The following is a 14773-nucleotide window of genomic DNA, read 5'->3' as shown; positions in this document are numbered from 1 at the left end:
TATATCTCCAGGTACCAAAGAGGAGACAGTTTAAGCCCGGCACGGCTTGGATCTGTCAACAAACCCCCAACACTTTAAGGATTTAAGATTACCCCAAAAAGCATTCTTCACATAGCTGTGAACTCTTATCAGTTACCCAAAACCAGATGCACGCTCAACACCTTTAACTGCTCTGTTGGATAAATATAAAACTTTAACCATGGAGCAAGGGCGACCCCTGTGGGACGATTTGGGAAGAGCAGGCTACGGACGTCCTGCAAACCTCAAAACGTCCTGACTACAGTTTAAAGAAAGGAAATGTCACTATATGGTCTGTAACAAAAGAACAGAAAAAAACAAAAGAAGAAAAAGAAACATGTCACTCCTTTCTGTTTATGCATGAAAGTTTTATATTTGATGTGTATACTCTGCATTTGGAAATGTTCACTTTACGTGTTCTCTTTTATATTGTGTGTGGTATATAATTCTAGGTATATAATTCTGCAAGTTGATTTGATTTGATTTGCTGATTTAAATATCTAAAACTTAGACAAAGGGACCTCAGGAATTACATTACACCGAATTCTTGGGGGTGGAGCTTATTAACCCTGTTAAAAAGAGCTCGCGCTCGCGCCCGGGAACTCGCTCTCTTACGCTTTTTACTCTTCTCTCGCTCTCTTCTCTTCTCTTCTTCCTCCGACTACTCTATCATCTTTTCTTTTCCTTAGGTAAAAACGCCGCCTAAAGCCGTCATTTTTACAACCCTTTGTCTGAAGCCACGTGCTACCTAAGATTTCAATTCTTGTTGGTGGACCGACAAGAATTTACTTTATATTTTCCCAACAGATACCTTTTGCAACCTTTGTCAAGTTAAACGCACTGGACGCAATTAACTTCCTTTTTTGAATTTTCAAATTAAGACCCTTTTTCTTCTTAAAACTCCAAATTCCTTTTCGAACCTTTTCTTCTAAAGTCAACTCTTTTTGCATTGAATTCTGATTCGACCAAGATTCCAAAAGACGACGACGAAAGACGAATTTTTGATTTTTAATAGAGAATAAAGACACTCAAACTTTTATTCTGACGAGCCATACGCCAGACCGCTGCAGAAGAAAAATATCCAGGTCAGCTGAGACGTCCCAGCGATTCGATCTGCCAACGCGAAATCACAGCAATTCATCCCCGCCACGGACGAGATCGAGCGGGTCGGACCGGCAGAGCTTTTGTCAAGGTCCCTGACGAAGCTGTGTGGTGGACAGAGCGTCGACTGAACCAGACAATTCCAGCATCGGACCTCACGAAGACGGCGCAAAGTAAGACCAGGCTGTGTTGTCAGATAAACAGAGTGGCTTTATTTAACTCTATTCAAAATCATTAACTCTCTCTCTGGTTAACAAATACCAAAGTAAATTACCAGTTACATTAGGACGAATTTTACTCCAAAACTCCCGCTACGAAACCAAATTATCAGAACATCGTATGATCATTGCTAATTGAATGTCGTCATAATTAAATTGCTCACTGTGATATGTCCTGTTATTTAACTCCTGCCAGGGTTAAATAAATATCTTAAACTTGTGAAGTTGTCTGTGATTTTTGTATGGTTTTACAGAGGGTGTCGGATCTGAACTACGGAGCTTACTCCTAAAAAGGTTTGAGACTGACTAATTAAACTGATTAAAGAAACTGAGGTTGATTAATTAAATTGAGACCAATCAATTAATTAATGCTTAAACTCAGAAGGACTTATCCTTTAAATAAGTGGTGCTCTGAAATTCAAATTATTCCCCAGTGATAATTTTCAATATTCCAAAACATATTCATTCTGTAGCCCCCTTTCTCTACAGTATATTGGTGCCCCGTGTGAGGCCGCATTTATCAAGTCTGAACCTCTGAGTCATACAGAAAATACAGTCATTATAAGTTGGAAGCGTATAGAGCAACTTTATCTGTCTTGTATTCAACTGTGTGTGTGCTGGTGTGAAAGAGAGAAAAAAAAGAGAAAGCGCTGTGTTATTTCCACATGAGAAATTCATGTTAATGAGGCCTCGGTGACAGTTAAATTCTGCGAGTTTCCAGATTTAAAGTGGATACATATTGCAAAATTGCGAGATTCCAATTATTGTAATCACTGTATTCGTGACTCCAAGGGAATAGTTAAATTAGCTACTTAACCAGTCACAAAACTTGTGAGTCAGTCAGCACGTTGTGCTCTGATTGTCCAGCCACGGCTTGCCTGAGCTGAGATTCTGATGTTACACTGAGCCTTGCCAGTGATTGCTTCCCTGATTCAGGAGACATCCTGATCAAAAGCTTGTTTGAGAGAAAAGGTAGGGGGACCGCCGTGTCCACCATCTTGTGTTTTAAAAGTGCTGTGTTGTTCCAAAGGACCGCCGAGTCCGCCATTTTGTGAAGAAAAACAAGCACGTTTTTAAGAATTTATTGTTGTTGAGTGGAAAAGTTTGGAGTAGAGGCGTTGCCTGCTTCAAACCCCCTCTGTGTGCGAAACACGTCACGACGCGCCAACGTCACGACATCATCAATAGCATGACGCACTGCCGTCAAACTGCGCTACGTCACATGCACGATGTAAACAGTCGCCATCTTACAACGCCCGCTCCGAACGGCTTAGCGGCCCACGAGCGGTGTTGAATTTCATAACGATTTGTTTTCATTAAGCATTACTTGGTGAACCAAGCTGCTTTTAATGCTTTAATGGTCACTAACTGCACGAAACCTGCATGTTAATCAGTCCGTGTAATTTTGTTCAATCGATTTCTGCTGTCGGCGCGACAGTACGGGCCTGCTAACAACGCTAACACGCACTGGCGTCTACAGCCGCGCTAACGGCCCCTTAACTCGGATTGAACACTAATCAGCCATTGGAAAGCCGGAGGCAATAGCGTGCTAACAGGCCATTAGCCGATCTCAAACGCCGAGGCTCCGATCATTGAATTAACCCAGGTGTCTAACCACCGCAGCTAAGCGCCTGACCAGTTAGCCTAGCTTCCGCTAACAACATAACCGCATGCTACAGTAACTGGATAGTCTGCCGACTGGTGGTAACTAGCCTGTACTGCATGTAAATAATTTCCAGCGACTTTTAACTTTTTCCTACCACTTAAAAGAATAACTACCATTAACTGAAACATTTATTATCAAGTCTTATCTTGCATAATAACTTTTTTTTTAAACTCTTTTAAGTCGCTTTTTCCAATTCTAATTGGAAATACTAATTTTTTATTCTACTGTCTGGATACTAATCAAGTGTACACACTTATATATTTAATCTTGTTGTTTTCACAACTAACTAATGAACTTTACAGTGTCAACCCTATTTAATTAGGATTAATCAGGAGATCATTTAATAACAATAAAGGAAAATTTTATTGTTTATAACTCCCCTACCTCATTAAAAGAACACCTCCTCCAGGAGTGATTTCTTTTTAAAGCGAAAGCGCTGAAGCTTTACTAAAGTGTAACCCATAGCAGTTCTAAACAGAGAACATTGGTGTAAAATCACAGTAACTAAACAAAGTAAAGTTCTACTGAAATAACACTCCTCAATTTTTCCTTTTGCATTCGTGTGAATTCTCCACTGCTGGTTTCACCCGCAGTTAACTCACTAATCCCCTTCACACTTCTGCAGCTGGATCATCTGTAAATAATTTTATCGCTCATCTTATTTTGTTGTCAATTTTTTATCGTTTGTTTCTGGTGCATGCCATCTAACTGTCATCCCAGAAAGCCAACATGTCCACGCCCAGCGACAACAAACCAAGACCTTCTACCGACCTGGAAAGCCAAGGTCGTAGCGACTCAGGTGAGCTTTTAGAAGAGGTCTTATCCGACCTGACCGCCGAAATATTGCCTGGCTACTTGCACGACATGCAACAAGCCACGCATGAAGGCATAGTTGCTGAAATGTCTGAACTCATGAGTCAGACATTAGCAGCAAATGTGGACAAGAAAAACCTGACTACAGTGCTTGGCAAGCTAGCCATTGCCACAGCCAGTAAGCTCTAAAATGCAGAATCACTCATGGATAAATCAGTTCTTTCTATAAAAAGGCAGAAAGAACAAAATGCTGAATTGCATGAGGAGAACAAACTCCTGAGACAGCAATTGGAAGAAAAACAGCAGTCTTTGACCCTTGTTGAAGGAAAATTGGAAGACCTACAGACTTCCCCAAATCAGTCCGATGATTCAGATACCGCATCTGATCCTGGAACTAAAGACCAAACCGTACTCCTGAAAGAAACTCTGCAGGAACGTGACAATGAAATTAAGGAGTTACAGACCGAACTTAGCTCCGTACATCGAGAACAAGGAGAAGCTCATGATTTACTCCAACAGGCGTATGGTGAGCTTAAAACATTGAAGAGTCATGCTAGAAAGCATGAAGACATTTTGGAGTCTGAAAAGCGGAAGACTCGCGAGGTGCTGAGATGTCTGACAGATACACAAAATCTTCTAGACGATACTCGAGAACAAAATGAACACCTCAATGCTGAACTGCAATCATTAGAGCGCGAACGACAGTTAAACTCCCAACCACCGGGAGACCCTGAACAAAAGGTCATGTGGAAAAGCGGAACGGCAACGTTCACCGCCACAGACCGCAAGGAAGTGCGCTCTGAACCCCTGTCAGGACCCATGTCGCATCTTCAGGAGTTCCAATCTCCTTATCATGGGTATCGAGAGGCACCGCCTCTCCTTCCCCCTCAGATGCGTCCTACCGCAGTCCTTAACGACAGAGAACTGGACAAGAGTGCACGGCTTATTAACCATTTTGAGCCAACTCCAGGAGGCTCCCCTGACACGTGCGTATTTAAACGACATACGCTATTACCTCAGGGATTTCACTCATGCTACCGGGGAATATTACATCTACCTCATCAAGCAGACTTCCAGCCGCGAGGTCAGCCGGCTCGTTGAGCGTCAACCCGCGGAGGTACGACAAGACTTTGCTAAACTTAGCTTAGCACTAGAAAAAGAATATTCGGATCACTCCGTTCGGACAGGCCTAGCTGCCACTATGGCCGTCAAACAAGGCAGGCGCGAACCGCCCCAACAATACTACAACAGGCTTCTCTGTACCTATTTCGGCACCCGAAATGAACCTGGTATGGAAGAGGACCTTAATTTTAAAACCTTATTCCTTGAGAACCTCCACCCTAACACGAGTCATCATCTGGGAATCCTAGGTGATCCTAATGAGAATCCCATACAGTACCTGCGTGACCTTGCTATGAAAGGTTTCGCTAAACAAATTGAGAGGGTAAATCCGAGGACAAGATGATACTCAGTCTTGAAGCACCTAGACCTACCCTCGAGCTTGAAGGCACCTCTGGGGGGTCGTTTAAAAATCCTGCTGGCTTTGCCACTACCTCCCCTCGACAGACGAAACCATCTGTCAGAAGCCAAACCAAGGATCAAGGTGGACCACGAGCAAAACCGCAGTGGTCCCCACAAAACCAAAGTGACTTCAGAACAAGGGAGGGCTCCGAAACTGCTGAAAATTGGGGAAATAAGTTCAAACCCAGACAGTGGGAGAAGCCCACCACATGGGGAGATCACCCCGATGACAGACGTGAGTACCCAGGTGACCGATCCCAAGGATGGCAGGGTTCCAGACACCCACATCAGGGACCACCTGGACGCAACAATAAGGGCCCTTGGAACCGAGACTCCAGAGAAAGAGACCGATCCAAGCCCTCAGATAAGTATGTGGACTCAAGTCTCCATCAAGAAATTCGGAAGATCATGAAAGCCCTCCTCCAGGAAGTCGAGGACCAAAAGGCCAAAAAGAAAGCTAACATGCTGTGTGTAAAGTCTGGTCCTCCCAGTGCCATCTTGGTAGTCCAGGTTGATCAGGACAAGAGATCCTGTGCTGATCCAACTTCCTTTATAACTGGACAACCACCCGTACGAAAATTCTTAGGCAACCTCTCTGAGAAGGGGATTGCAAAGAAATTTTATTTGTCCCTAATCCTGGAAAACTTACTAAGACATGAGGCTCTTCTGGACACTGCTGCTGATGTCACCCTGATGTCTACCTCCCTGTTTAAACAACTGCAGGTAGCAGCACAGCAGGTCAACAGAAACATCAAACTGTCGCCGTGTTCGTTGGAGATCCAGCCCTACACGAACAACCCGGCAACTTTGTCCTCAATGGCCCTGGTCAACATCACTGTTGGACCCATGAGTCTGGTACACCCCGTGTACATATCAGCACTCGACACCATTCCCTTCCTCATAGGGAAAGATTTTGTCAACCGGTTTGAACCCCTCATCGATTTCAAACGGTTAAAACTGTGGGCACAGGTCCGTCACCCTCACCCGCTTGAGGTGACTCAACCAGCAAAGCCCCAATGTTATCCCATTGAGATCTAAAATGATGCAGAACCCCCACGCGACATGGTCACAGTGGACATTCCGTCAGCTGTCGACCCGCGAGATGCTTCTTGGCCCCCAGATGCACTGCTGGCCGAGAAGGACACTTTCCTCTGTAAGCTGTCAGAGGACATGAATGCGAGTGAGTACTGCCCTCTGGTAGTAGATGGTCTCCATTTGGAAAACACACCCACTGCTGACATAGCACTGGCTCTTTGGGCTGAAAGATCAGCTATTAGTCAACGTCTGTTTCTCATTGAACAAATCCAATCCAGACATTTTATATGTGGAAAAATCTTTCCGTTTTCCAAAGGACCCTCTACCCCAGACCATACTCAAGGCAACTGGAATCTGCACACTCAGAATGCATTGGAATCAACGAGAATTGAACCACTCATTCTTAGTCGTTCCAAACTTACCACACTCTGTCTACATAGGAGGTGACCTCCTTGTCCGATTGGAGGTGCAGGTTGACAGAGTCAATCAGGTCCTCTGGTCCTTAACCAGCCAACTCACGAATGCTGGTGCAAAGATATCACTTTCAAAGTGTCAATGGTGTCAGACCAAGGTCAACAATGTGGGCCTCCTTGTCGGACCAGATGGAGTGCAACCACAAGTTGGACGAGTCCAAGGCATCACCAACATCAAAACGCCTATGAACATAACAGAACTGCGCAGCTTTCTGGGAGTGTGCAATTACTCCCGCCAATTCATTGAAAACTATTCAGATTTGGCGAAACCATTGACAGACCTGCTCAAAAATGATACACCGTTCCTATAGGGTGAACCCCAAGAACAGGCCATGCAGGCTCTGAAAGACAAACTCTGCTCGGCCCCATGCCTAGCATACCCTGATTGTAGCAAAGAATTCCACCTAGAGGTGGGATTCTCCAATCAATGCTTATGTGCGGGACTGTACCAGATATACGACAAAGATAGGCGAGTGGTCGCATACGCGAGCAAAACGCTACAACCGCCGGAACTTAAATTCAGTGACTTTGAAAAGGCCCTACTAGCAACAGTCTGGGCTGTGAAACATTTCACCAACTACCTGGGCGGACAAAAAGTCATTGTAGAAACCAATCACCAACCAGTGACATTCCTTAACAGTCTGTGAGAAGGTGTAGTAACCAACTCATGAGTTGCCTCATGGTTGATGGCACTGCAAAGCTTTGACATGGAGGTGCGGTACGCACAAGACCGCAAAACTCCCTTAGGCACAGGGTTAGCTGCTTGCCAGCGCTGCACCGAAGACACACCGGCAGCAAACCCGTTTAACAAAGACGTGTCACCACCCGACTCCACTAATCACCACTACTTCGAACACAATGCCTGCCAAGGCATGATCACTGCGTACGTGGACGGCTGCTCATTTCACCATGAAACAGTCGCCCGGGCAGGAGTGGGGGTCGCGTGGATTGACAACACACCACATGAGCCACAAAAATTCCAGCTGGGACCACAGTCCTCTCAGTATGCCGAAATCGCGGGCATACTCATAACATGCCAGTTAGCTGTGGCGCAAAATGTCAAAACATTTGTGCTATGCACAGATTCTACAGATTCTATTCAGAACTATGCACACCTTAGCTTCTTGTGCCATCTACCCTGCTGGAAACGCAATGGCTTCATGACCTCCAACAAGAAATTGGTCAAACACAAAGAGCTGTTTGCGGCTTGTGATCACCTCATAACCACGCACGACCTCCAGATACACTGGAAAAAGGTCAGAGGTCACTCCCGCTCACCAGGCCAAAACAATGAATTTAATGACTTGGCTGACACACTAGCCAAGCAAGGTGCCCTGGACGGCACGCCGTGGGCATTCGATGAGGCACTTTTGCCCCACCCACCCACCCATGCTGTATCAGTGGTGACTCGTGCCAGGACTGCTGCCGCAGACCCTGCCACAGCCCCCGTCCCCACAAGGCCTCGGTCGCTCCAGCTTTCTCCGACTCTGACCTGGCTTCACTCCAGGCTCTGGATCCCACCGTAAACAAAATGGTGCTAAACCTCACGGATCCTCAGGTTCACCCTCTCACCGAGGATGATTTTGCTTCCATCCCTGACTTAAAACAGCTGTACCATGCCCGAGATAACCTACGAGTGCTCCATGGCATCTTGTTCTATGCTTCCGAGGAGCTCTCTTCACCTGCGTTAGTGGTTCCTCATAACCACCGGGGGGTGATGTTGATGCACGGACACGATTCAGCATGCGCAGGTCACAGAGGAACGAAAGCAACATACAATGCGATATGACAGGTGGCATATTGGCCAAAAATGCAGAAGGATGTAAGCGATTACATCAACGGCTGCTTGGTCTGTTGCCAATTCCAACCTGTGAACCCGTTTCACAGAGCTCCCTTACAAAAAAGAGGTATTTCCTTCCCTTGGTCAGATCTACAAATCGACTGAGTAGGACCCCTCACAAAGTCTGCAAGAGGAAACAAATATTTCCTCACTGTCACATGTGACTTCACCAAATGGCTGGAATGTCTACCGGCTCCGAACGATACAGCCTTAACGAGAGCCTATTTGTTGATGAATCACATCTTCTCACGATTTGGACTACCTGTCCGCATAAACTCAGAGGCACCCACTTCACCAGCGAAGTCATGCAACAGCTTTGGCAAGTGCTGGGGGTAAAGGCGAACTTCCACATCAGCCACCACCCTCAGTCGTCAGGACAGGTGGAAAGGGCCAACCGAACTGTGGTGACCATCCTGCGCAAATATGTGGCAGACAACCACAGAGACTGGGATGTGAAACTTCCCCTGGTCCTCATGGCCATCCGGGCGACCCCTCACGAATCGACAGGGTTCTCCCCTTTTCAAATGATGACAGGCCATCAAATGACGCTTCCCCTCCACCTGCTGTATCAGCCAGGTGAGGCAAACATTGCGACAGCGTATACGGCTCAACAATACATGACCAACCTGACTGAACATCTGAAAGCGACCTTCTCCTTTGCTCAGAAACACCTGAACAAAAGCGAAGAAGGTCGAAAAGCCTACTATGACCAGAAGGCGTCCCACCATGAGATACAAGTGGGGGACAAGGTTTGGTACTACTCATTCGGGCAACCCAGCCAGAAAACAACCAGGTTAACTCGTAAGTTGCTACCCCGCTGGACCGGACCGTATTTGGTGACTGACAAAATCTCTGCCGTCGTATACCAAATCAAGGTCAGCAAGGGTCAAAGAGAACCAGTTTTCAAGTGGGTACACCGCAACCAAATTAAGCCTCACAAAAACCCCATGGGACTCGCCAGGGATGTCGCCGTCGCCGATAGAACTTAAAACAACTCAGTAGGTCGAGAGGACGCAAAGGAGTATCGACACCTGCCGCGTCCCAAACAATCGAATCACACCGATCGAGACAATTAAGAAAATCACTTTAACTTCCAACAGGACAAATAAAACAACTCGGGTGACCTCACCAACACCACCGTAGTGGGGGTGAACCACCACGTGAATTCCATACTTAACTTAAAAAAATAAAATAGGCTAGAAAAGCAAAAGAAAATCTCTGACCACCTTAAGACAAATCTCTAACCATATTTGTTGTGTTTGCCAGGATGACCTGGCTCGTGACCCTGCTACTCCTCAGCGCAACTGTCGCCAACAGCTCCCCAGACGTGGTTGAACTCGGACCAGAATCGGGCATCGTCCTGAAGGACCAGCCCGGCTTATTGATAACAAACTGCCGCCTGCACACACAGAGGGTGTTCGTCAGTGAACCTGGTCTCCTGGGCAGGTAGCCGGTGGACCAGGTCTGTCCTGAAGCATGCTGAGGCAGACATAGTCCACATGCTACCCCAGATGGAGAAGTTCACAGTAACACAGGCAGAACTGAGTGGACTCAACAAAAGACAGAAGAGGTTTATTGGAGGTCTGCTAATGGCAGCCTCAGCTGTAGGATCCCTCTTCAGTTTTGGCTTATCAGCAGTTAACACCGTCACACTATCAACGGTAAAGAGACACGTTAGCAAGCTCCAAGAGGTAGTAATCCCTGAGATACAGGCTCAGCTTAACATGCAGAGAGAAGGTCTTGAGACCATTGGACAAACCGTGGTAATCCTTAACACCCATACCAACGTGCTCAAAAAGACCGTCGGCGTAATTGATCAACTAACGTCAGTGCTGCAGGAAGACTATGCACACACACAGATGTTGAATATACTCATGGCAGACATGACCAGGGACGTCGGATCTTCCATTGACAGCCTCACCGTCAGTAGGATTCCACCCTATATTGTCCCTTTAAACCTAGTCCACCAAATTCTCGAGTCCACAACTCGTAGTCTAGTCATGCCATTACAAACTCACCTCGCATACGCATTGGGAAGCTCAGTCCCCATCTACGTAGACCCAGAGGATCTGGAAATGGCGTTTCTAATTAACTTACCGATTGTCACTACTGAAAACATCTATAGGCTCAAAAGTGTGGTCTCTGGCAAGGAGACAATCACCTTAAGATCCACACACCACTCGTAGTGGCTTTCAATGATGCTAATCCTGAACTCTACTTAGTGCTGAACCTCAAAATGTGCACTGTCACAAAAGACATTCATTATTTGTGTCCCAGCAAACCGCTGTTTCGGGATGATACTGCCAGCATCTGCGGTCTCAAAACACTCACCGGAACAAATCGCTGTCCAACGACTATCACGCCGTTCCGCCAAGTCACAGACACTCAGGTAGAAATAGTAGGACAACGCTGGTTAGTCAACACCCCTGAAAAATCAGCCCTACTAGTGTACGACCGTCATGACACGTCGACTCGTATCGAACTTCCGCGGCAAACATTGTGGGTCACAGTACTCGAAAACGCCCTGCTCCGTATTGGTGAGGTATCTCTCTATCACCTGCATCCTGACCAATACGAAGGAGCCATTGAGGTATCCGACTTTTATAATCAAACCGCTATCGAAATAGACCAACAGACTCTGGAGAAAATCCAGTATGAGGGTTTTCAAGTCATCAATGTGGCCCCAATAGACAAAACTTTGAAAGAGATTTGAAATCAAGATCTCAAACCCTACCAAGCCCTATCGTATGCTTGGTCTACTCCTGACACCTTGTTGTTTGTAGCCACAATCATCGGTTACTTGACCACCCTCGGCTTAGCTCTGTGGGCACGCAAATACGCCAATACCCTTCAGAACGGTATAACCAGATGTTCTCGAACCCTCGCCAGACTAGCCCGAAGAAAACGACGCGCGGCCGAACCATCTAAAGATATTGAAGCTAACCAAAATTTAGACAGAGAACAGGAAACTGACCAGGTATCCGAGCTACTACATTTGGATGAGCCAAACCAGCCGTGAATAATGTAAATAATTAGGCAAACGTAGGATGTGGTACCATAGTCGGACCACTTTAGCATGTAGTAGCCACTCTGCTAGTCTGACACTAACCCTCCTCAGCCTCGCCACCAGTGGAAGACATCACCCACCGACTGTCACAGCCTTCTTCGTCTGGGCGATTCAACGTTGGAAACCCAAAGTCGAATCGAGTGGGGGAATGTAGCGGAAAGCTGTGATCAAACAACCACCATCTTCAGCTTGCCTTCAGATGGGGCACTGGAATTCCTTTAAACAAAGATAAGTTCCATACAACAAGGCCTGGTATATCTCCAGGTACCAAAGAGGAGACAGTTTAAGCCCGGCACGGCTTGGATCTGTCAACAAACCCCCAACACTTTAAGGATTTAAGATTACCCCAAAAAGCATTCTTCACATAGCTGTGAACTCTTATCAGTTACCCAAAACCAGATGCACGCTCAACACCTTTAACTGCTCTGTTGGATAAATATAAAACTTTAACCATGGAGCAAGAGTGACCCCTGTGGGACGATTTGGGAAGAGCAGGCTACGGACGTCCTACAAACCTCAACACGTCCTGACTACAGTTTAAAGAAAGGAAATGTCACTATATGGTCTGTAACAAAAGAACAGAAAAAAAAGAAGAAAAAGAAACATGTCACTCCTTTCTGTTTATGCATGAAAGTTTTATATTTGATGTGTATACTCTGCATTTGGAAAGGTTCACTTTACGTGTTCTCTTTTATATTGTGTGTGGACCTCAGGAATTACACCGAATTCTTGGGGGTGGAGCTTATTAACCCTGTTAAAAAGAGCTCGCGCCGGGAACTCGTTCTCTTACGCTTTTTACTCTTCTCTCGCTCTCTTTTCTTCCTCCGACTACTCTATCATCTTTTCTTTTCCTTGGGTAAAGACGCCACCTAAAACCGTCATTTTTACAAACCTTTGTCTGAAGCCACGTGCTACCTAAGATTTCAATTCTTGTTGGCGGACCGACAAGAATTTACTTTATATTTTCCCGACAGATACCTTTTGCAACCTTTTAACCATTCGATAAATTCAGCTGGTTTTCAGTAAAAATTTCAACGACTGATGAGAGATTTTGGTTTGGTAGTGTCGCTTTAAGGACGGCCCACGGCGCCTGACGGCGATCTGCGCTTCGAGGCGGCAGCGTCTCGCTGTTTCAAGTTGAAAACTTCCACATTTCAGGCTCTGTTGACCCAGGAAGTCGTCAGAGAACAGAGAACTTTCAGAAGAAGTCGGCATGAGGAGTTTATTCGGACATTCCATTGTTAACGGACATTTTGTAATGAAAGAACGTGCAGGCAGAGTCGCATGTCGGGCCGGACCCGACCGCGGGGGATCGCGACAGGAAAAACACCTCCGTTGGAAACCTTAAAGGGCAAGTTGGAACATGCCCAAGCTGTTAAACAATTTCTCAGTTACTCACTTGTTGAAAGCCATCAAAAGCTGCCTGAATTTTACAAATGGTTTTCAACACGGAGGTGTTTTTCCTGTCGTGGCACACACAGATTCGCCGAGTCGTTTCCGTGACGTGCGCACTTCTTTCATTAAAAAATGTCCTTAAACAGTGGAATGTCCGCACAAGGGCGTAGGTTTGGTCTCAGCTTTGGTAGTACAATACCACACACCCCACCCGACCCCCCTGCTCACCACCATCACCCCCTAACCCACTCATACCATTAGACGCACAAGTACAGCATAATACATAACATATGACGACATAATGCTGAATAATTTAACACTTTATTTACAATATTAAGTGTGTAGGCAAACAAACAAATAGCTTAAATAACAAAATTGCACCCAAAATCACGAATCTGTTCTATAGGCCTACACCTGAGAGAACAAGACAACAAAAAAAATACTTGTGGAGCTAAAAAAAAAAAAAAAAAAGTTTTTGCAAACAAGATGTATAATCTATTCTCTTCATCAATAATGCAGTTGTAGGTATCTGGCAACCTAATTTGCCAAAAAAAAGGGATTTCCAATGATATATATGGTGTATTACGGTAAACGTAAGCCTGTGATGTCATAACACGGAGGAAAAACACGGAAGTTTCACACTAGTGCGCCGCTGATTCTCATTACCGTAAGTTCTCATGTAAGCCCTCACTCTGAAAAATTTCAACACTGACAGCAAGCCAAAAACCCGTGCTTTCCAACAGTGTGCTATATGTTGCATATATTACAGTAAAGTGCGTTCGGTGACTTTTGAAACGAGGGAAAAGTATGAAAAAGAGTGCAAAAGTGACAGAAAAGTACATAGACAGACAGCAAACATAAATGTAGTATTTTTTGAGGAAAAGGCAGGATGTTAGTGTCATTTGTGAAGGTGTGTTTGTGTGGGTGTGCAGTTTATTTTAAGTGTGGCGCACAGCATTGTTTGCAACCCCTCCCCCCCGCCCTTCTTGTTTTTCTGCACCGGAGCAGTGTTGCCAGATATGAAATATGAAACTATCGTACCAAAACCTCAAAATTATCGTATTTTGGGAGAAAATATCGTACACAAACAAAACGCATACAACGTAGCTATTTTAGCGTTTTTTTTTTTTTTTAATTTACAAAGAATTTTGTCACATTTTTAAACAGTAATTATATTAATGGGGAAACTATGGCACAAAAAGAACGCAAATGCACAAGCAAATGCACTACCAGACTGTGAAGTAACACAAACATGTGTTAATTACCAGACTAGAAAGAGTCGAATTCAACCTCGAGGTCGCTGTCGTCATCCGATGCCATGGCCACTTGTGCAGATTTTGTTGAACACAGAAAAAATGTTGACACCTCCATAAGGAACTTGAACTTTTTTTTTATTTTTCTTGTATATCTTTTTGCTCTTGTGTTTTGTTCGTTTGTTATTGCATTTGTTGAAATACAGTTTCGAAAAAAAAAAAGAAGATGTTTGTTGGGGAATCTTCCTGTCCTGTCCTGCAGAGATTGGATGGGAACTCATTACTTTGTATGGGGAAGGGGCGGGCTTTCAAATGACTGTCCCGGCAGCCCAAAGCCAGCAGCAGCCCTGTGTGTGGTGTGTCTTTGATGCCG

This window comes from Thalassophryne amazonica, chromosome 12, assembly GCF_902500255.1.
Source record: "Thalassophryne amazonica chromosome 12, fThaAma1.1, whole genome shotgun sequence".
NCBI classification, from domain to species: Eukaryota; Metazoa; Chordata; class Actinopteri; order Batrachoidiformes; family Batrachoididae; genus Thalassophryne; species Thalassophryne amazonica.
This window is presented reverse-complemented; position numbering follows the sequence as displayed.